At 36.6% G+C, this 22,089-nt stretch overlaps 1 long non-coding RNA gene and 1 other non-coding gene across 2 annotated transcripts in view; one reads left to right on the top strand and one right to left on the bottom strand.

The window, feature by feature from the left end:
- The window catches only part of LOC147341218 (uncharacterized), a 124,449-nt gene extending 102,751 nt beyond the window's left edge, over positions 1–21,698 (top strand). Inside the window, exon 2 of the long non-coding RNA XR_015159865.1 lies at positions 18,959–21,698. This is a non-coding gene — a long non-coding RNA (uncharacterized LOC147341218). The remainder of the gene's footprint in view (positions 1–18,958) is intronic.
- Positions 20,998–21,105, bottom strand: LOC147341219 (U6 spliceosomal RNA). Its single transcript, XR_015160042.1, has one exon. It is a non-coding gene; the product is annotated as a U6 spliceosomal RNA (small nuclear RNA).
- Positions 21,699–22,089: the final 391 nt, after the last annotated feature.

Below are 22,089 nucleotides of genomic sequence, written 5' to 3' on the forward strand. Positions count from 1 at the left end.
TTCATAGTTTTGATTTATGATATAAGGATATTATAAATATTAATCTCTATAGTATTTATTGTAGAAAATTATTCGATTGTCCAGAGAGCCCCAAATCATGTGTCTTCCGACTAGAGGCAGATTGAGAGGTTTTATCACAACTATTGGCCTTGTCTTCTGACATCAGCAATATACACATGTCCTAGTTTGTTGAGATTCAGTTCATTCACTCAGTCCTGTCCTACTCTGCGACTCCATGGACTGCACCATGCCAGGCTTCCCTGCCCATCACCAACTCCCAGATCTTATTCAAACTAATGTCCATAGAGTCAGTGATGCCATCCAACCATCTCATCCTCTGTCATCCCCTTCTCCTCCTGCCTTCAATCTTTCCCAGCATCAAGGTTTTTTCCAATGAGTCAGTTCTTCACATCAGGTGGCCAAAGTATTGGAGCTTAAGCTTCAGCATCAGTCCTTCCAATGAATATTCATGACTGATTTCCTTTAGGATTGACTAGTGTGATCTCCTTGCAGTCCGAGGGACTCTCAAGAATCTTCTCCAACACCACAGGGTTCAAAAGTATCAATTCTTCGGCACCCAGATTTCCTTGTGGTCAAACTCTCAAAACTTATCCAGTCCTGTGGCCACTGCCGTGTTTTCCAAATTTGCTGGCATACTGAGTGCAGCACTTTCACAACATCATCTTTTAGGATTTGAAATAGCTCAACTGGAATTCCATCACTTCCACTAGCTTTGTTCATAGTGATGCTTTCTAAGGCCTACTTGACTTCACATTCCAGGATGTCTGGCTCTAGGTGAGTGATCACACCATCGTGGTTATCTAGGTAATTAAGAATCTGCCTGCAATGCAGGATACCCAGGTTCAATTCCTGGGTTGGGAAGATCCTCTGGATAAGGAAATGGCAACCCATTCCAGTATTCTTGCCTGGAGAATCCCATGGACGGAGGAGCCTGGAAGGCTGTAGTTCATGGGATCACAAGAGTTGGATACAACTTAGCAACTAAAGGGAGGGAGGGAGGGAGGAAGGGAGGGAGGGAGGGAGGGAGAGAGAGAGAGAGAGAGAATCTTTTTTGTATAGTTCTTCTGTGTATTCTTGCCACCTCTTCTTAATATCTTCTGCTTCTATTAGGTCCATACTGTTTTTGTCCTTTTTTGTGCCCATCTTTGCATGAAATTCCCTTGATATCTCTAATTTTCTCGAACAGATCTCTAGTCTTTCCCATTCTATTATTTTCCTATATTTCTTTGCATTGATCATTGAGGAAGGCTTTCTTATCTTTCCTTGCTATTCTTTGGAACTCTGCATTCAAATAAGTATGTCTTTCCTTTAGCTTCTCTTCTTTTCTCAGCTATTTGTAAGCCTCCTCAGACAACCATTTTGCCTTTTTACATTTCTTTTTCTTAGGGATGGTCTTGATCACTGCCTCCTGTACAATGTCAGGGACCTCCATCCATAGTTCATCAGGCACTCTATCTATCAGATCTAACCCCTTGAATCTGTTTTTCGCTTCCACTGTATAATCGTATGGGATTTGATTTAGGTCATATCTGAGTGGTCTAGTGGTTTTCCCTACTTTCTTCAATCTAAATCTGAATTTGGCAATAAGGAGTTCCTGATCTGAGCCACAGTCAGCTCCTGGTCTTGTTTTTGCCGACTGTATAGAGATTCTCCATCTTTGGCTGCAAAGAATATAATCAATCTGATTTTGGTATTGACCATCTGGTGATGTCCATATGTCTCTTTCAAAAGTGACTATTTATCAGTGTAACGAAGAAGGTGAAGGATGAAACCAAGTGAATATCCATGGGAAGAACATTTCAGGCACAGGAAATGGTGGATGAAAATATTGAGCTGAGAGTGTGTTTGACATGTCCAAGAACAGTTGGCAAGATCAGTGGAGCTGGAAAGGAGTGAAGAAGAAGGAAATGGTATGAGACAAGGTCAACGAGGTAGCAAAGGGCCAGAGCAAGTAGGGCCTTTATGTCCTTGGGATAGTGTTACCTTTGACTCTGAATAAAATGAGAAGGCATTGGAGGGTATTAAGCAGGATATTGAAGTAATCTGACCTTTTAGAAGGATTATCCTTGATACTTTGTGGAGAAAAGGGTACTGTGGAGAAAATGCCTACTATAGGGTAGGTAAGGCAGACTCAGTGGAGTTTTGTTTGTTTGTTTGCTTTTTAATATAGAAGATGTCATAGCATGTTTTTTATGCTTTGAGAATGTATGACATTCTTTGTAATTTTTCAACTGTCTTAATCCATCTTTCATCTTTTTATTTAGCTAACCAGAGCATGAAGACTTGAGTTTTTACATTCACAGATGTGTATTTTTCTTTCCTGTGTTTTATTCCTTCTTAATTTCTTCCAGCAATTTAAACATACTAATTTGGTTGGTTGTTTTCTGATTCTTGATCTTGTAGGCTTGATTATACATGTGTTTTATAAATGTGAGTTGTGAGTTTCTGTTTAGCTTGGAGTTGTAGAAATCTCAAGAGCATTGGCTTGAGGATGTTTCCATTCTTGGAGAATTTGCATTTGCTTCTACTAATTACCCTAGGGTCAAGACAAAACTAATCTTCACTCCTTTAAGTTAATTGTTAGCTTGGAGTTTCACAAAACTTGCTAGAATTTCCCATTCAAAGACCACAAACTTTCTTTTTCTTGTTTTGCCTATAGTAGGCCTTTTATTAAGAGAGTCTGGACTTGGAAGGATCTTGGGTCTCATTTCTCACCTCGTGTGTATATAAATCCTGGTTTTCTGTTCTTTCATATTTCTCTATCCAAATGTCTTGCTAACTGAAAAGTACATATATAACTATAGTGCAATTTTAGATTAGTACTTTGTTTTTCAGATTCTTTGCGTGTCTGCCATGTTAAATTAATAACAGGTAGCACTTTCTGAGTGTGGATTATGTAACTGACACAGATCTCAGCTTTTTAACATGCTTTATCTCATTTGTACACCTAACAAAATTATGGTGAGGCAGTATTATTTTCTCCATTTTAGAAGCTGGGAATTTGGGAGATGAGACAAAAATAACTTGACTGAGTTTAACAGCCTATAACTGAAATTTTGTTAATTTTTTTCTTTTATTAGGTTGTAATGAAATCTATTGGTTGCTTATTGCTTTTAATAGTTTTATTAGTGATAACTGGCCTATAATAAACTGCTCATACTTACAGTGTATAATAAGTTTTGACACACACATTCACCCACATGTAACAATAACCATAATCCAGAAAACGAACGTATGTTTCACCACAGTAAGTGTTACTGTGTCACTTTAATAATGATTCCCTGCCATCTTCTCTAACTCCTGCCTTTCTTCAGGCAACCCATCATGTGCTATCTGGCCTTAGAGATTTGTTTTTATTTCCAAGAATTTGTCGGCTCAGTTCAGTCACTCCGTCATGTCCGACTCTTTGCGACCCCATGAATCGCAGCATGCCAGGCCTCCCTGTCCATCACCAACTCCCTGAGTTCACTCAGACTCACGTCCATCGAGTCAGTGATGCCATCCAGCCATCTCATCCTCTGTCGTCCCCTTCTCCTCCTGCCCCCAATCCCTCCCAGCATCAGAGTCTTTTCCAATGACTCAACTCTTCGCATGAGGTGGCCAAAGTACTGGAGTTTCAGCTTTAGCATCATTCCCTCCAAAGAAATCCCAGGGCTGATCTCCTTCAGAATGGACTGGCTGGATCTCCTTGCAGTCCAAGGGACTCTCAAGCGTCTTCTCCAACACCACAGTTTAAAAGCATCAATTCTTCAGCGTTCAGCGTTCTTCACAGTCCAACTCTCACATCCATACATGACCACTGGAAAAACCATAGCCTTGACTAGATGGACCTTTGTTGACAAAGTAATGTCTCTGCTTTTCAATATGCTATCTAGGTTGGTCATAACTTTTCTTCCAAGGAGTAAGCGTCTTTTAATTTCATGGCTGCAGTCACCATCTGCAGTGATTTTAGAGCCCCCAAAAATAAAGTCTGACACTGTTTCCACCGTTTCCCCATCTATTTCCCATGAAGTGATGGGACCGGATGCCATGATCTTCGTTTTCTGAATGTTGAGCTTTAAGCCAACTTTTTCACCCTCCTCTTTCACTTTCATCAAGAGGCTTTTTAGTTCCTCTTCACTTTCTGCCATAAGGGTGGTGTCATCTGCATATCTGAGGTTATTGATATTTCTCCCGGCAATCTTGATTCCAGCTTGTGCTTCTTCCAGTCCAGCGTTTCTCATGATGTACTCTGAATATAAATAAGCAGGGTGACAATATACAACCTTAACATACTCCTTTTCCTATTTAGAATCAGTCTGTTGTTCCATGTCCAGTTCAAACTGTTGCTTCCTGACCTGCATAAAAATTTGTCAAGAGGCAGGTCAGGTGGTCTGGTATTCCCATCTCTTTCAGAATTTTCAAGAGTTTTTTGTGATCCACACAGTCAAAGGCTTTGGCATAGTCAATAAAGCAGAAATACATGTTTTTCTGGAACTGTCTTGCTTTTTCGATGATCCAGTGGATGTTAGTGATTTGATCTCTGGTTCCTCTGCCTTTTCTAAAACCAGCTTTAACATATGGAAGTTCACAATTCACGTATTGCTGAAGCCTGGCTTGGAGAATTTTGAGCATTACTTTACTACCGTGTGAGATGAGTGCAATTGTGCAGTAGTTTGAGCATTCTTTGGCATTTGCCTTTTCTTGGGATTGGAATGAAAACTGACCTTTTCCAGTCCTGTGGCCACTGCTGAGTTTTCCAAATTTGCTGACATATTGAGTGCAGCACTTTCACAGCATCATCTTTCAGGATTTGAAATAGCTCACCTGGAATTCCATCACCTCCACTATCTTTGTTCATAGTGATGCTTTCTAAGGCCCACTTGACTTCACATTCCAGGATATCTGGCTCTAGGTGAGTTATCACACCATCATGATTATCTAGGTCATGAAGATCTTTTTTGTACAGTTCTTCTGTGCATTCTTGCCACCTCTTCTTAATATCTTCTGCTTCAGTTAGGTCCATACCATTTCTGTCCTTTCTCGAGCCCATCTTTGCATGAAACGTTCCCTTGGTATCTCTAATGACCCAGCAATCCCACTGCTGGGCATGCACTCCAAGGAAACCAGAATTGAAAGAGACACATATACCCCAATGTTCATTGCAGCACTGTTTTTAATAGCCAGGACATGGAAGCAACCTAGATGTCCATCAGTAGATGAATGGATAAGAAAGCTGTGGTACATATACATAATAGAATATTACTCAGCCATTAAAAAGAATACATTTGAATCAGTTCTAATGAGGTGGATGAAACTGGAGCCTACTGTACAGAGTGAAGTAAGCCAGAAAGATAAACACCAATACAGTATACTAACACATATATATGAAATTTAGAAAGATGGTGACAATAACCCTGTATGCGAGACATTAAAAGAGACACAGATGTATTGAACAGTCTTTTGGACTCTGTGGGAGAGGGCGGGATGATATGGGAGAATGGCATTGAAACATGTAAATTATGTGAAACAAATCGCCAGTCCAGGTTCGATGCATGAGACAGCGTGCTTGGGGCTTGTGCACTGGGATGACCCAGAGGGATGGGATGGGGAGGGAGGTGGGAGGGGTGTTCAGGATGGGGAACACATGTACACCCATGGTAGATTCAAGTCAATGTATGGCAAAACCAATATAATATTGTAAAGTAAAATAAATGAATAAATAAAAATGAAAAAGATATTTAAATCTTCATAAAATAGTTTTGAATTAAACATAATTCAAAAATGTTTAATTCATTATACAACTTGTTTTTTAAATTTCATTATGCAATCTATTACTGATGTCATCCCATATTGCAAAATATTTGTGATTCTCTCATTAAAAAGTAATAAAAAGTAGAACTTCAAAGCTATCACCAAATACTAATAGTTAACAAATGTTCTAAATATATTACTTACTTTAAAGGTCACAAGAACCCAGTGAGATGAATATTATCATCTCATATTTACATAGAAGGAACTAAATTTCAGAGATGACATATATTTAAAAAAGACTGAAATCAGTGTGATTTGCCCAAGGCCCCTGGGTCAGAATTGGGATAAGATTTAAAAAATTTTTTTTTTGGTTCAGGGAATTCCCTGGTCGTCCAATGGTTAGGACTCAGTGCTATCATTGCCATAAGAGTGGGTTTAATCCTTTGTCAGGAAAATAAGATTCTGCAGGCGGCTTTGCGTGACCAAAAAATTAAATAAACAAATAAAGATTTTTAGTTCAGTGCCTTTTTCATACAAAAAAAAAAAAGATCTTGACTGAGCTACTATGAGCCAAAAGAATAAATTCCAAAGAAGTGTTAAATAATGAATTAGAGTTTATAAAATAAAAAACTGAGTGTGATTTTGTCTATCTAGACTTGCTCTCTCATTTACGTAGTATTTATTAGATGCTCTCCACCATCAGTGTTTATTAGAAGCTCTCCAGTTAGAGAAAAATCTTGTATTTTCACTTTTAAATACAACCTTAAGTGTTGCTTGCCATTCTTTAGTTTTCCGTTCCCTCCTATTTAGAAAGCTGTGAGACAACAGCGAGTCATATTACATTAGAATTTCCAAGGAGGAGGTGTCTAGGCAACAGAATGGAAAATAAATGAAGGACTATATCTAACTGTCTTTTTGCTGCTCTCAACCTATAATTTACTTTAACATGGCTATTTATCATGAAGATACCTATGCAATGGATTTAACAGGCAAGGATAACCAATAATGGCTTAGTGAATGCATGTTCTTTTGTGTATTTAGAGCTGTGTATTCAGCTAGAAAGTGTGCTGCTCTCTACACATTGATTTTTTATGTGCATTCATGTATACATGTGTATACAAGTATGTGTGCTCTTCTATAGCAATGATATTAAAATATCATTGGTGTTTTTCCAGCTATTATAAATACTTTCCACCCTCGTGTTTTTTCAGCTATTATAAATATTCTCATTCAATCCTTTAAATGTGATTAATTACAAAATAGGAAACCGAGGCCAACATTACTAATCTGTGTACATCTGTTATGTTCCAGATAGAGTATCAGTCCCTGAGCCGAACAAATTATTTATTGTACAATCCACCCAGTGGACCCATGAAGTAGATTATTATTATCTCTATTTTACTCACAAGGAAAACATGACTCATAGAGGTTAAGGAATTTTCCTGATATCTCCTGACTAGTTATTTGACAAGTTTGGATTAAATACAGATGTGCATGCCCCCAAAGTTTGTATTAATGCATACTCACATGACTCTTCATAGATCATGAAATAGTGAACAGTGGTGCTGGAACTCTAACCACATGTGCTGATGACTTGACAAGATACAATATTAGATCTCTTATTAAATGACAATATCACTTTGAGAAAAAATGAATTTAAAATTGCTGGTTTAAAAGCATTTTTTTAGGTTTAAATTATTTTGAATGTAACCGTTAAAGTGTTACAACTGGATTTCAAGGGAAAGCTTTAGTTAAAATCACCACGTGCACCCCTCAATCTACTTTGGCTCACTAAGTGTTAAACAAATGTTGACTTTGGGTTTGGAATTATTTAATTGGAGGTTAAATAAGGTTCTTCTTTTAGGAATGTCTATTGAGCTCTTCCATTGTGGCTGCATGTATTAGATGTTCTATGCTCAAAAGTGATCATTTAATGTTATAGTCCATGATATAATTTTAAATGTAAACCGTTAATTTGAATGAACAATAATGTAAATTACTTAAATTGATGAAATTATGTTACACAACCATTCTCCATGATTGACATAAATTAACCATTTATCACTGAAGTAAACACCATACTACTGCTATAGGTGTTGAATTGTGCTGATGAGATTTTATTTTCCTCTAATCATTAGTTTTATCTGCATATGTACCCATTGCACTTTTCAAACAGATACTACTGTAATTATGTAGAAATCAACTGCTGCTTTAAAGTAAGTGCTTATTTTGAGGAAAGCTTAATGTTATGATCTTTCCTTTAATTGAAGCATTAAAGTAATATTTGGTGAATACACACAATGGAAAATTTAGCAGCTATTATAAAGAATTTCAATGACATGAAAAAATGAAGAAAGATGAAATTCAGAATACAAAACTGTGTTTTCAGGTTGATCTCAGCCTAGGTGTTGTTCAGTCACTGAGTCGTGTCTAACTCTTTGCAACCCCATGGACTAAAGTGTGCCAGGCTTCCCAGTCTGTCACCAACTCCCGGAGCTTGCTCAAACTCATGTCCATTTAGTTGGTGATGCCATACAACTATTTCCTCCTCTGTTGTCCCCTTCTCCTTCTGCCTTCAATCTTTCCCAGCATCAGGGTCTTTTCCAATTAGTCAGTTTTTCTTGTCAGGTGGCCAAAGTATTGAGCCTCAGCTTCAGCATCAGTCCTCTCACTGAATATTCAGGACTAATTTCCTTTTGGATTGACTGGTTTGATCTCCTTGCAGTCCAAGGGACTCTTAAGTGTGTTCTCCAACACCACAGTTTAAAAGCATCAATTCTTTGGTGCTCATGATTATACAAATAATTTAAACTCATTCCATACATTTTATGCTTGTATATTTTCTGCAGGAACACGAATCATCCATATGTTGACTTCTCTTTCTTGTCTTTACCCACTTCTGTAATCTTTCCTCTTTTCGTATTCTTTTCTGTGTAATATTCCTCTGTAGCCCACCAGGCTCCTCTGTCCATGGGATTTCCTAGGCAAGAATACTGGAGTAGGTTGCCATTTCCTTCTCCAGGGCACCTTTCTGATCCAGGGATCAAACTTGGGTCTCTTGCACTGGCAGGCATATTCTTTACTGCTGAGCCACCTGGGAAGCCCAAAATGTCTAAAAGGTACTGAATAAATATGGGTTAAAAGAATGAATTTTAAATTCAGCTCAGTGGTAAAGTTCATTGGCATATGTTTGACTCCAACTGTTTCTCTTTTCCTGCTTCCAGTAGAAAAGAGGCCCTCCAATTTGGGCTTTCCAGGTGGTGCTAGTGATAAAGAACCCCCCTACCAATGCAGAAGACATAAAAGATGTGGGTTCCATCTCGGGGTTGGAAAAATCCCCTAGAGGGGAGGACATGGCAACCCACTCCAGTATTCTTGCCTGGAGAATCCCATGGACAAAGTAGCCTGGCTGGCTACAGTCCATAGTTTTGCATAGGGTCAGACACGACTGAAGTGACTTAGCACACTTCAGATTTGGCAAATAATAAAGTAATGATAAATAAAATAATAAATTAAAGTTTTCTCATTTCTTCTCAGCTATACCAAAAATATTGGGGAACAGTTTCATAAAATCTGAGATAGAATCTGTCACAAGAATTGTGTCCTTCCCCTTAAACTTACTCCCTTGTCCTGTTGATTTCATCATGGATTATTTCAAATATTTAAAGGTGTGATCATCCTGATACTGTTTAAACTGTTCCAAATTATAGAAGGAGAATGAGAGCTGCCAATATTCTTTCGGAAGTTGGAAAAATGCTAAGACTCAAAAAATAGACAAGATCCTAGAAGATTTAAATATATAAATCCTAAATGTAAAATATTAATGAGAGAATCCACTTGTGCATTAAAAGATTAATTTACTACAACTCAACAAGATTTAGTCAGAATGTAGGGATTACTTGATACTAGAAAAGTATTAATATGTTTGTGTAATTCACCATATTAATAGGCCAATTCAGATTTTTTTCATTGTTGATAACCATGCATAGATGGACACTTCCTTAACATGTTTAGTTGTGAAATATTGACAAAGGTCTCATCAAAAAGAGGAATGAGGCAATAATGCCAAGTATCACCTTTTCCTGAAAGTTCTATAAGTACTAGTCAGTGCAAATAGTTAATACATGGGAGAATAAAATAACAGGTAAACCTATTAGGAAGGAGAGCAAGAAATAAGTATCATATACAGATGATAGGAATATATACTATTAATAATCCAAAATATAAATCAACTGAAACATTGCTGACAAAAGGAACAAACTGGTTGATCACAAAGTTAATATATGAAAATCAATAACTTTCCTAAATACAAATGGCCACTATTAGAAAATACAATGGAAGGACAGGTTCTCTTTTCCATAGCAGCAGAGTGATAAAATAAAAAGGAATAATATCAATACAAATTAACCTGTAGAGAAATCACAGCTCACAATGGATTTTCAAATAAAAATTCAGCAAAAATAAAACCACTTGGAAATTTTGAAGCTCTTTTTATGTGATTCTTAGAACAAAGCAGAAACCCAAACCTTAATCTTTGACTTTATAGGAAATCATAGGAATTAATCACACTGCAGTTTAAACCAGAGAGAATGTGAAAAATTCTATAGAGAAAAATCAATAACTTTAAAAGTTCTTATTTTAATACAAGAAGACTTGAAAATAAATTAAGCATGCAATTCAAGAAGCTAGGAAAAAATAAATTTAAGGATAGCAAGAAGTAATATTTGAAAAATATATCAGAGCAATTGATTAAATTGAATTATCAATAGAATAAAATTGTGGGATCGTTAAATAAAAGGAGATCCTTTTATTTGAAAAGAGATTTGAAAATAACAGGAAAAGGCAAATTAATGAGTTTAAAAATACAATAAAAAAGAAAGAGAAGAGATATATAAGATCTGATATTTTTAAAGGTCAGTATTGTAACCACAAATAAAATATGATAATAACTATGTACTATTTTAGGGTAATATATTTGAAAGCTCTGATTAAAAAGGTTGTTTTCTCAACAAATATATATTACCAAAAATGGTGCAGGAGACTTTCAACCAAGGTCATCCTATAAGCCTGTGCTTTTGTTTTCTCCTCTGCTTCAAGTCCATATTCCTATAGAAATATTTTTTTATGGAATCATATATTTAAAAATTTATCACTTTTTTAAATGACATAATGTAAATTGGATATATAAAAGTTCAATGGAATGTCACCACTATTCATATAGATTAATTTAAGAATTAATAAAAAGCAGGGAGTTTCTCTTAATGACATTAGAAGTCTAAGTAAATGGAGACAAACTGTTGAGGTGTAAAATTTTAACATGAAAGTAAAAGTCAATAACAACATTCTCTGTAATATACACTGTTAAAAAAACGACCAAGCTTGCAAATTTTATTTTTCTAATATCTCTACAGAGATAGTCTCCAGTTTGGAATTGTGTAAAGTATCTTTTGTCTTGAGTTTTCCATTTTGTAGTAGAGATTTGGAACATTTAGTTATCCTATTTTATCATTTAAAGGATACATATTTTTATTTTTATTTCCTATTTCCCCATTACATTAGCCCTGCTGTGAATGTGCATACACTCTTTGGAGTTTATGCTTTGTTGAGATGGATTAATCATATTAACTTAGGCTCCCAGAGAGCAGTTTTACTTTTGTTAATAAATATTATGTGTTCTAGATCTCAGACCCAAGGAATTTCTCTTCAAATGTGTTTTCTTGAGCTCTGTTCCTTTTATGTCATAAAAGAAACCCATCTCTTTATTTCCAAGTTTTCTTTTCACTTCTGTCTCAAATTGTGACTTGTACACACACAGAGTAAATCTTAAAAGTTATTATTGAATCTAAAGGATCAAGAAGGTCTGTTTATTTTCTGTTATATTTCTTATTAGGGTACAAATTTTAGAAACTTGCAACTAATCACAAAATAATAAAAACAGAACAATCTCAGTTTTCTGGAAACTTAAACAGTCTTTAATGTTTTTTCAACACCTCCCTCTCCACACACACATAAAGGCTATTTTAATGGACTTAATGGATAAAATAATTGAATATTTGTTCTCACCATCATCCATGCAATATCAACATACCTATTCAAATATATATGTACTCTAACTTCAAATAACATCCCATTTAGTAGCAAAAATTCATAAGCATATAATACAAAGACTGGTAGACAAATAATTTTTCCATAAATATGTGCACATTTAATCCCTGGAACCTATAAATCTGTTAATTTACATGACAAAAGGGACTTCGTATATGTGGAATCATACATATGTATGTTTTAATGAATGGATATAATTAAAGTTATGGACTTTAAGACAGACTACCTAGATTATCCATGTGGGTCCAGTCTTATTCACATGAGCCCTTATAAGGAGAGAATTTTCCTTTAGTGGAGACAAGAGATGAAAAAAGTCAGAGAGATTCTAAATATCAGGACCTGATCCACTTTGAAAGTAGTGGGAAAAGGCCACAAGCCAAGGTTTGTGATTGGTCTCCAGAAGCTAAGAACGAATCCTAGTCAACAGCTAGCTTTGAAACCACGACCTCAGTTCCTCAAACACAATATAAGAAATCGGATTTTCCCAACAGCTTCAGTGCACATGAAAGCCAAATCTATCCCCTAGGCCCACAGGAGGAGACACAGATGTGCTGACACCTCCATTTTAGCTTAGTGAGGCCCAAGCCAAACTTGCATCATGCAGAAAAGAAAAAGTGAAAGTTGTTTACTCGTGTCTGACTCTTGGTGACCCCATGGACTATACAGTCCATGGAATTCTCCAGGCCAGAATACTGGAGTGGGTAGCCTTTCCCTTCTCCAAGAGATCTTGCCAACCCAGGAATTGAACCCTGGTCTCTTGCATTGCTGGCAGAGTCTTTACCAGCTGAGCTGCTAGAGAAACCCTGTGACATAATCACTGGGTATTGGTTTAAACTAATTTGTTACAGCAGCAATAGAGAACTCATCTCTGCAACATCCTTTCACAATTCTATGAAAAACAACAGCAAACAGCACAGTTAGCATATTTTTGCACTGAATAAGAAGTGCTTTGCTCTTCTCCTGGAGTTCTGCGATGTGCGTATGCTGGTCATTGTACCCTTAGAAAGGCAGGAAGTGGGGACAGGCTATCAGCTACAAGCCCGAAGTGGAAGAGGCATTTCAGTGTTTACTAGCCTCTCATTTACCCCATGTACTCAGATTAAGAGTATATTTACTGGTGTTCTTGCCCCAGAGCCAGATATTTAGAATATTTAATGTCAGCTCTTATAATTATGATGTTTTCACTTTGAGTCATTGGATTAAGTTTCAGCTTGCTACCATTTAGAATTAGCAACACTTTTGTTTCTTATCCTTTCTGGTTCTCACAATAACTTTGGGAGGAGAGGTCAGATGGATGGTCATCTTCATTTAAAGATGAAAAAAGTAAGGGGCAGATAGATTACATGTTTTGTAGAGGGTCACAGAAACTGTAAGTGTGAGAGCAAGGATTTAAACTGCCTCCTAAGATGATTCAGTGGTCTGTTCTCCCTTAGGAAAGAGTTTACAAAGCGCTAGAGAAGGCTGCCTGGATTTCACAGTAATCTGGATTGAACCAGGTTGCTTTCCCCGCTCCTTTTCTTTTTCATACTTTATCCATTAATCTTTTATCAATCATTTTAATTAAAGTTTTAACCCCTTCCCAAATGCACAGCTTCACATTTTCTGAAGGGAAAAACAGAAAGAAGTGTTCCTTTCTGAATTTTTTGATTAGTACTGAAAGCACATTTGACTGTCACTAAAAAGGTTCTCTAAAGAAAAGTGCTCCTCTTTGAATACCACTGTAAATATTCTTGGTGTCTTAATGTTTGTGTTATTTATTATTAGATATGTGTGCTTTCTAGGAGGAAATATTAGAGAGTATATCTATATCAGGGTCCTAATTTTTATCAGGGCATCGAGGAGAGTTTCTTGAGGAAATGACCATTAAGGTGAGATATGAAGAATGAATGGGAGTTAGTCATGTGAGGAACAGAAGAAAAGAAAGAAAGGCAGTGGCTTTGAGCATAGTGACTGAAGTGCAAGCTGAGGCCCAGAGGCAGGGAGACACTAGAGCTTGTAGAGTCTTATTGTCCATGTTAAGGACATTAGATTCTATCCTGAGAACAGGCATTTGTTGAAGGGTTTTAAGCCAGGGGAATGATACAGTTCAGTCTGTTTTTAAAAAGTTCCTCTCACTATTATGTAAATAGTGCTTTAGAAGAAAACTTGAGAAATCAAGGATGCCATTTAGGTTTTTGGATTAGTGCATATGTGCTTAAGTTGCTTTGGTTGTGTCTGACTCTGCAACCCTATGGACTGTATCCCAGGCTTCCCTGGTGGCTCAGCTGGTAAAGAATACGCCTGCAATGCAGGAGACCTGGCTTCAATCCAGTATTCTGGCCTGGAGAATTCCATGAACTGTATAGTCCTGCCAGGTTCCTCTGTCCATGGGATTCTCCAGGCCAGAATACTGGAGTGGGTTGCCATACCCTCTTCCAGGGGATTTTCCTGAACAAGAGATCAAACCTGCATCTCTTACGTCTTCTGCATTGTCAGGCAGGTTCTTTACCACTAGTGCCACCTGGACCACTAGAGAAATCAAAGATGGCACTAGATTTTGGCTTGAGCAATTGGGTGGATAGAGGTATAATGTATTGAAATGAGGAGGACTGGAAGAGGAGCAGGATGGCAGAGAAAATGGAATTATGAACATGAAGTTTTGAGTTATCTGTAAGACTTCTCTGTAGAAATGCCAAGTAATCAGTTGTATATGCAAAGTTGAATTCCAAGCTAGAATTAAAAATGTAGGATCGTATGTGTATATATATATATATTGTATTAGACAATTTGGGCATGAATGATATAGACTAGATAGAGAATATGAGATGAAAAGGCCTATGGGAGAAAGTAATTCCACACACAGAAAGGTCAGTTGTCAATTTTATTAGCAATTCTGAAATCACCAAAGCCATGAACTATATTTTAAAAACTTAATTGTAAGTAAAACTTGAACTGATCTTAACATATTTAGTGAAAAAATCTAGCTAGCACTTATGTGAGTCTTTCAATGGCCTCTTTGTCTAACATGTAATCATTTAAATTTGGATGTGGTTTTCAACCTGAATATTGCTATGTCTGATTAGAGGCTACTGCTCCAAACCCACTAGGTTATTAGGTAATATGTCATATGTAATATATGCTCTGTGTTACTTCCTGATATCTAATATTTGATTTCTGTACATCTTGTCCTAAGTGAATTAGATAACTTACCTGTACTGTAGCATGTGCTAATGTATAGAAAGCCCGAAGAACGTGGCATGTGTCTGGGGCAAAATGTGAAATGGTCATAAAAGAAGCTGAAAATATAGGAATAGGAAAGGCCATGCAGATCTTTGTACATCATATTAAGAAATGTGATACTTAGATTAAATCTAGTGATACTTTTTGTATACTTTTTATAGATAAATTTTTATTCCTATTGTGTAATCAGTGAACCTGAAACTCAGACAGGGTTACTAACTTGCCCAGTGCTACACGGCTAATAAATGGTTGGTTTCTCATTTAGGGCAAATAATTCTAGAGATCTCAATCTTAACTATAACACTGTAGTGCATAATAATCAGTGTGGATTGGCAAATATTTTACCTGTTATGAAGAGTATATTTGTGTGTGTATATGCATGTTTATTTGCTACTTTTTTTTTACACATTTAGTGAGGCATAATTTGCAAACAAATAATTGTATATGTTCTGCCATGAAATAGTCATAATAGTCTAGGTAATGAAGAGTTTGATCACCCACACTCTATACCCATCTCAGGGTAATCACAAGATCAGTTTTTATTACTGTAGATTAGTTTATACTTTTTAGAGCATTTTATAGATGGAATAATAATATATATAAAGGAATAAACCATATATATGTGTGTGTATACATATATAATTTCTTTTTATTGCTGAGTGGTATTCCATTCTCTGCATATATTGTAGTTTATCTCTTCACTTGTTGATGGACATTGCTTCCCCCCCCACCCCAGTTTTTAGTCATAAAGTAAAGCTGGTGTGAATACTTATGCACAGTCTTTGTATGGCTATATGTTTTCAGGTTTGTTTATTTGTTTTTTTTTAATTAAACACTTCGAGGTGAAATGGCAAGTTTGCACGGTAGATGTATGTTTAATTTCATAAACAAGCAAACAAACTAAAAATGTTTTGCAAAGAGATTTGATCACTAGTATTTTCCACTGCTCCACCCTCGCTGACAATGTCAGTCTTTTTGGTTTTACCATTGTAAAGTTGTGTAGTGGTATATTGTTGTGGTTTACTTTGTATTTCTATGATAATTAATGATGTTTAATGTCTTTTCATGTGTTTATTGGCCATTTGTCTGTCTTTCATGAAGCACTTATTTAAATATTTTGCTGTTTTTATTGGAATGTTTGTTTTCTTATTACTGAGTTGTAGAAATCCTATTTTAAATGTTTGCTTCAGGGTTTAGGCTCAGATTTAATGGGTGGTTCAAGTATAATTTTAATTTTCTGAACATTTTCTACATTGTGTTGGACTTGTACTAAGCACAGATACTTTAGGGTTAATGCTGAGCCTTGTGTGGCTCCATGTACACTTAAGGTTTCTGTTTTTCTGGATCTATCTCCTTTATTTTTTCCTTGCTCTCTATCTTGCTGAGTTTCCTTTACTTGGTTCATCTGGAAAGTTGGTATGATTTCTATTGGAGTTTTGGTTGCCAGCCCAGTCCTTGAATAAGGTCTGTCTTTAGAGCAAAGTTGAAGGAGAAGGGAGGAGGAGGAGAGGGGAGGGAAGAAAGAGAGGAGAGAGAGATCTCTACAGAGATCACCTCTCCAAGTTTTAACCTGTCTTCATAATCCACCTAGTTGATCTTTGTGCTCTGTATATGATAGTCTTTTTAAAGACAGAACTGAGAGATGACATTGGCCTGGACTAGAGTTGTGGTAGTAAAGTTGGAGAGTAATTCAGAGATGTAAAAAATATTTAGGAAATAAAATCAAATGTTGAATGCATTTTTAAATATAATATTTTTGCATTTTATTGGAATAAATGAAACACTGGAGGAATTCTAATTGGGGAAAGGGCAGATCAAGTGTTACATTTTAAATACTATAAATGTGAGATACTGATGGTAGAATAATATTTTGAAATATTAACCATCGGTTCCCTTCACATACACTTTCTTTACCTATTACTTGTCTGAACTGAGATAGCTGGGCTTACTGCCCCCATCATGAAATCATTATTGCATCCTAAGAAACACTAAGAAAAAGAAATGGACAAAGTTCATCCTGAGACTTCCAAATAAACTTCTGAAGATATAACTTTGAAAGGAAGCACTTTTGGATTGCCATAGCCTGAGACTTCCAACTTATAAGAATTGAGGTTCTAGATTTAAAAGTTGGTATAGAAGAATGTCTTTCAGATTACAGTACCACTGCTGAATCACAACTAATTGTTCCTGCCTTAGAAGACTGGACAAGGATCCTCCCAAATGGGGATAAGGGCAATTTTTATGGTAAAGAAAGAGAGATGTAATGTCTGGGAGGGAACTCCAAGACATATCCCAGTCCACTGGGTTTAGTTCTAATATAAGTACTAATAGAAATCCCCCTAAAGTTTGGGGGAATCTTAAAAGTGAGGGGGCTTGAGTGTTAATTCACATCCTGTTATCTCGGAATGGTATAAGTCTTATGGATTTCCAGACAAGCCTGAAATAAGACACTGACAGCTGGTTGAAATAGACAGTGCTCTCTTGGTTATGATAAAATGATACAATAGAGTTTATATGACTGGATACAAGAGGAGATGTATCTCAGTATTTGTAGAGGCCCAGTAAATGGCCAGCCCACTCTTCCGTATGTCATGATAATAGGTAAGCGTTCTGGAACTGAGATGTCATGCTAGGGAGAAGAAAAGGAGGAATGGATAAAATGACAACTTATTGTTTTTAAACCTAAAATGACTGAGAAATCCTTTAAATACTTGAATTTACCTGAAACTGCTATATAGGGTTTTCTGCTATTGAGTTAATAGTTTCTTAAGATAAAATAATTTTTTTAAATTTTATTTTTAAACTTTACATAATTGTATTAGTTTTGCCAAATATCAAAATGAATCCGCCACAGGTATACATGTGTTCCCCATCCTAAACCCTCCTCCCTCCTCCCTCCCCATACCATCCCTCTGGGTCGTCCCAGTGCACTAGCCCCAAGCATCCAGTATCGTGCATCGAACCTGGACTGGCAACTCGTTTCTTACATGATATTTTACATGTTTCAATGTCATTCTCCCAAATCTTCCCACCCTCTCCCTCTTCGACAGAGTCCATAAGACTGTTCTATACATCAGTGTCTCTTTTGCTGTCTCGTACACCGGGTTATTGTTACCTTTAAATAGATAAGAATAGCCATGTCTGATTTCATCAGTAAGTGTTATAATAACTGATAAATGTCAGTTAAGTCAGTTCAGTCACACAATTGTGTCCGACTCTTTGCGACCCCATGGACTCCAGCATGCCATGTCCATCATTAACTCCTGGAGCTTACTCAAACTCATGTCCATTGAGTTGGTGATGCCATCCAACCATCTCATCCTCTGTCATCCCCTTCTCCTCCTGCTTTTATCTTTCTCAGCATTAGGGTTTTTTTCCACTGAGTCAGTTCTTCACATCAGGTGGGTGGTGTATTTAAATGTTTATAGTACAATTGCTCGGAGAAGGCAATGGCACCCCACTCCAGTACTCTTACCTGGAAAATCCCATGGGTGGAGTAGCCTGGTAGGCTGCAGTCCATAGGGTCACTAAGAGTTGGACACGACTGAGTGACTTCACTTTCACTTTTCACTCTCATGCATTGGATAAGGAAATGGCAACCCACTCCACTGTTCTTGCCTGGAGAATCCCAGGGACAGGGGAGCCTGGTGGGCTGCTGTCTATGGGGCCGCACAGAGTCAGACAAGACTGAAGCGACTTAGCAGCAGCAGCAGCAGTACAATTGCTACTGTGGATGGTGACTTCAGCCACAAAATTAAAAGATGCTTGCTCCTTGGGAAAAAAGTTATGACAGACCTAGACTGCATATTAAAAAGCAGAGACATCATTTTGCCAACAAAGTTCCATATAGTCAAAGCTATGTTTGTTTGTTTTTTTCCAGTAGTCATGTATGGATGTGAGAACTGGACCATAAAGAAGGCTGAGCACTGAAGAATTGATGCTTTTGAATTCTTAAGAGTCCCTTGGACTGCAAGGAGATCCAACCAGTCAATTCTAAAGGAAATCAACCCTGAATATTTATTGGAAGGACTGATGCTGAAGCTCCAATATTTTGGCCACCTGATGTGAAGAGCCGACTCATTGGAAAAGGCCATTAGGCTGCAAAAGATTGAGGGCAAGAGAAGGGTACAACAGAGGATGGGATGGTAGGATGGCATCAGTGGACATGTGTGAGCAATCTCTGGGAGATGGTGAAGGACGGGGAAGCAGACATGCTACAGTCCATGGGGTCACACACAACTTAGTGACTGAACAACAATTGCTGCATCAATATGTGTGTGTGTATGAAATTTAGTCTCCTGGATACCATACTGGGGCTGGAATGATATGATAACCATCCTTACATTATAAAGAGCAAGTGGCCATGGAATTTTTGCTAATAAGGATAACAAAGGCTCATTTCAAAGTTAACCTGAGAAAGAGGAATGAACCAAGGAGCATCTCATACCTAGCTTAATTTAAGCCTTTTTCATGATTTATTCATTACTTTATGTCTTTACTTTGAAAAATAGTATCAGTCATTTCACAAGAAAACCCCACAGATTTCTTTTAAATCTCTAAGATTTTAATATAATACATTTAAAAATCAAGAAATTATGTGAAGGGGAGGCAGGATCAAGCTGTGTTTTTTTTTTTTTTTTTTTAGTATTTTGTAGTTAATATGTCATCAGTGGGAAGGTTAGTTTCTACACAGATTAAATAGTCATATAAAAACTAGAGTCTGTTTAGCAAAGTCTTTAATATGTATTAATGTCTGAGAAGCACTTCAGGTATATTAAAAATTCTTAATCTTAGTTTCACATAAAAATCATCTGAGGAGATTTTTAGAAATTCTAATCCTCAGGATGCATCCCAGACCAATTAAATCAAACTTTTAAATTAAGGGATCCAATTATTGGTATATTTTAAATATTCCCATTTGGTTCCATTATATAGTCAAATTTGAGGGGCACTCCCTTTACAGTATCTTAACATATCTGTTGCCTCAGAAGATTTATGTGAAGGGGACCAAAATATCACCCCAAAATATGCCTCATTGGCATAAGGATTATTTTAGGCTGATTATTTTTAAGAAACAGCAGACATAGGAAAAACTCTGAAAACTTAGTAGAAGCTATTCTTTTGTAAGAGATATTTGCATTTATAAGGAAAATCTCCATTTGTAAGGGTGTCTCCCTTGCTGTACTAGGAAGAGAAAGTAGACTTTACATTTCTAGAATCTCTTGTTAATGCAGAGGTCAAGGACTTAAATCTGCATAACAGCCTTTACTCTTGTTTACTGTGCTCTTCTGATCACCTCCTAAAACTGGGCCCCCTTCCCACAGCCCCCAACATCTTGTTTTGTCTCTAGCTGGAAATGGTATTTAAGATGATGACTTGGACTGTTTCAGAAATTATCAGTTTTCTTGGGTCTTTCCCATGTGTACAGGAGTGAAAAATGTTATTAAAATTCTGTTTTTCTCCTGTTAATCTGACTCTTTATTATAGGGAGGTCTCAGCCAAGAACCTAGAAAGGTAGAGTGAAAATTATCTTTCCATTTCCATATATGACAGAGTTCTATCTGTAAATTAAGAAGCAGTTATCGGAGAGTTAATTTGTCTAGATGACTGGAAAGTAATTATTTAAAAAAATTATTTTATTGAAGTATAATAGATTTATGTTAATTTCTGCTGTACAGCCAAGTGATTCAGTTATACATATGTGTATACACACACACACACACATATTCTTTTTCATAACTTTTCCATTATGTTTTATCACAGAATATTGAATATAGTTCCATGGACCTCATTGTTTATCCATTGTATATATTATAGTTTGCATCTGCTAATCCCAAACTCCCAATCCATCCCTCCCCTATCCCTGCTCTCCTCCTTGGCAACCAGGAGTCTGTTCTCTATGTCCATGAATCTGTTTCTAAAAATAAAGAATGCTTCATGAATTAGCCTGTCATCCTTGTGCAGGGGCCATGCTAATTTTCTTTGTATTGTTCCAGTTTTTAGTACATGTGTTGCCAAAGCAAGCAATTGCTGAAAAATGATTCTCAATCTAGAACATTATTTCACAAATACTGTGTGGTCCAGTGACCACCTGCATAAGAATTTTCCATGCCTATAAAATCCAAATACTGGGGTCTTATCTCAAACCAAAGCAACCAAAATCTTTTGGAGTAGAGTTCAGAAAAGGAAATTTTTAAAAGTTGTACTAGGTAAATCATACATACACTAAAATCTGAGTGGTCAAAGTTGTGCTTTACTGTGGAAATAAATGAGCTTGGATTGTATTTTTATATTCCATGAGATCTACCCTACATTTTTACACTGCTGGATGAGATCTTTAACAATTACCTTATAAATTTGCTTTGTAGCAAGTTATGAATTGTGAGCCTGCTCAAACTGTTGGACTTGTCTGCGAGCTAATAATGTGGTGATTTATTTAATGATTTGCTCATCTGTTTGGATGCTGATGTCTTTTTATCTGTAAGATTGTGCCAGCTGGTTCTGACTAGGAATTATTACATGAAATGCTTTGTTTGTGTTGGAATGTCATTATATTAATGATATTTAGTTATGTTTATTAGCACTTCATATTTTATATGTGAACATGTTCTGCAGAATTACTAGTATTTCAAAGGCTTCAAGTATAATTTGAGTACTTATTAATTTAAAATTTGACACTTCTAATTGAGTTAATATGTTTGCTTTTATTTTGACTCCTAGTATTGAGGCAAATAGTGACTTTTTTCTTGAACTATTCATTCTGTTCCCCTGAAGCACGTAGTATACCAGGTATTTCTGAAGAAAAGATGGGTTTGTCAGGCGAGTGTATTCTCCTAGGTTCTGTCTTGTCCCAACAAAAATTTGAAGCGACAGATGTTAGAGCCCTCCTCACGTCATAGCTCTTGGACAGACCCTGTTATAACTCTCGGGTCTTGGACAGACTGTTATAGCTTTTAGACAGATCAGTGTTACAGCTCCATGTTACAGCTCTATTTTATTTAGAAAATAGCA

Source organism: Bos grunniens, chromosome X (genome assembly GCF_055505025.1).
Source record: "Bos grunniens cultivar Pamir isolate PY7600 chromosome X, Bosgru_T2T1.0, whole genome shotgun sequence".
Taxonomy (NCBI): domain Eukaryota; kingdom Metazoa; phylum Chordata; class Mammalia; order Artiodactyla; family Bovidae; genus Bos; species Bos grunniens.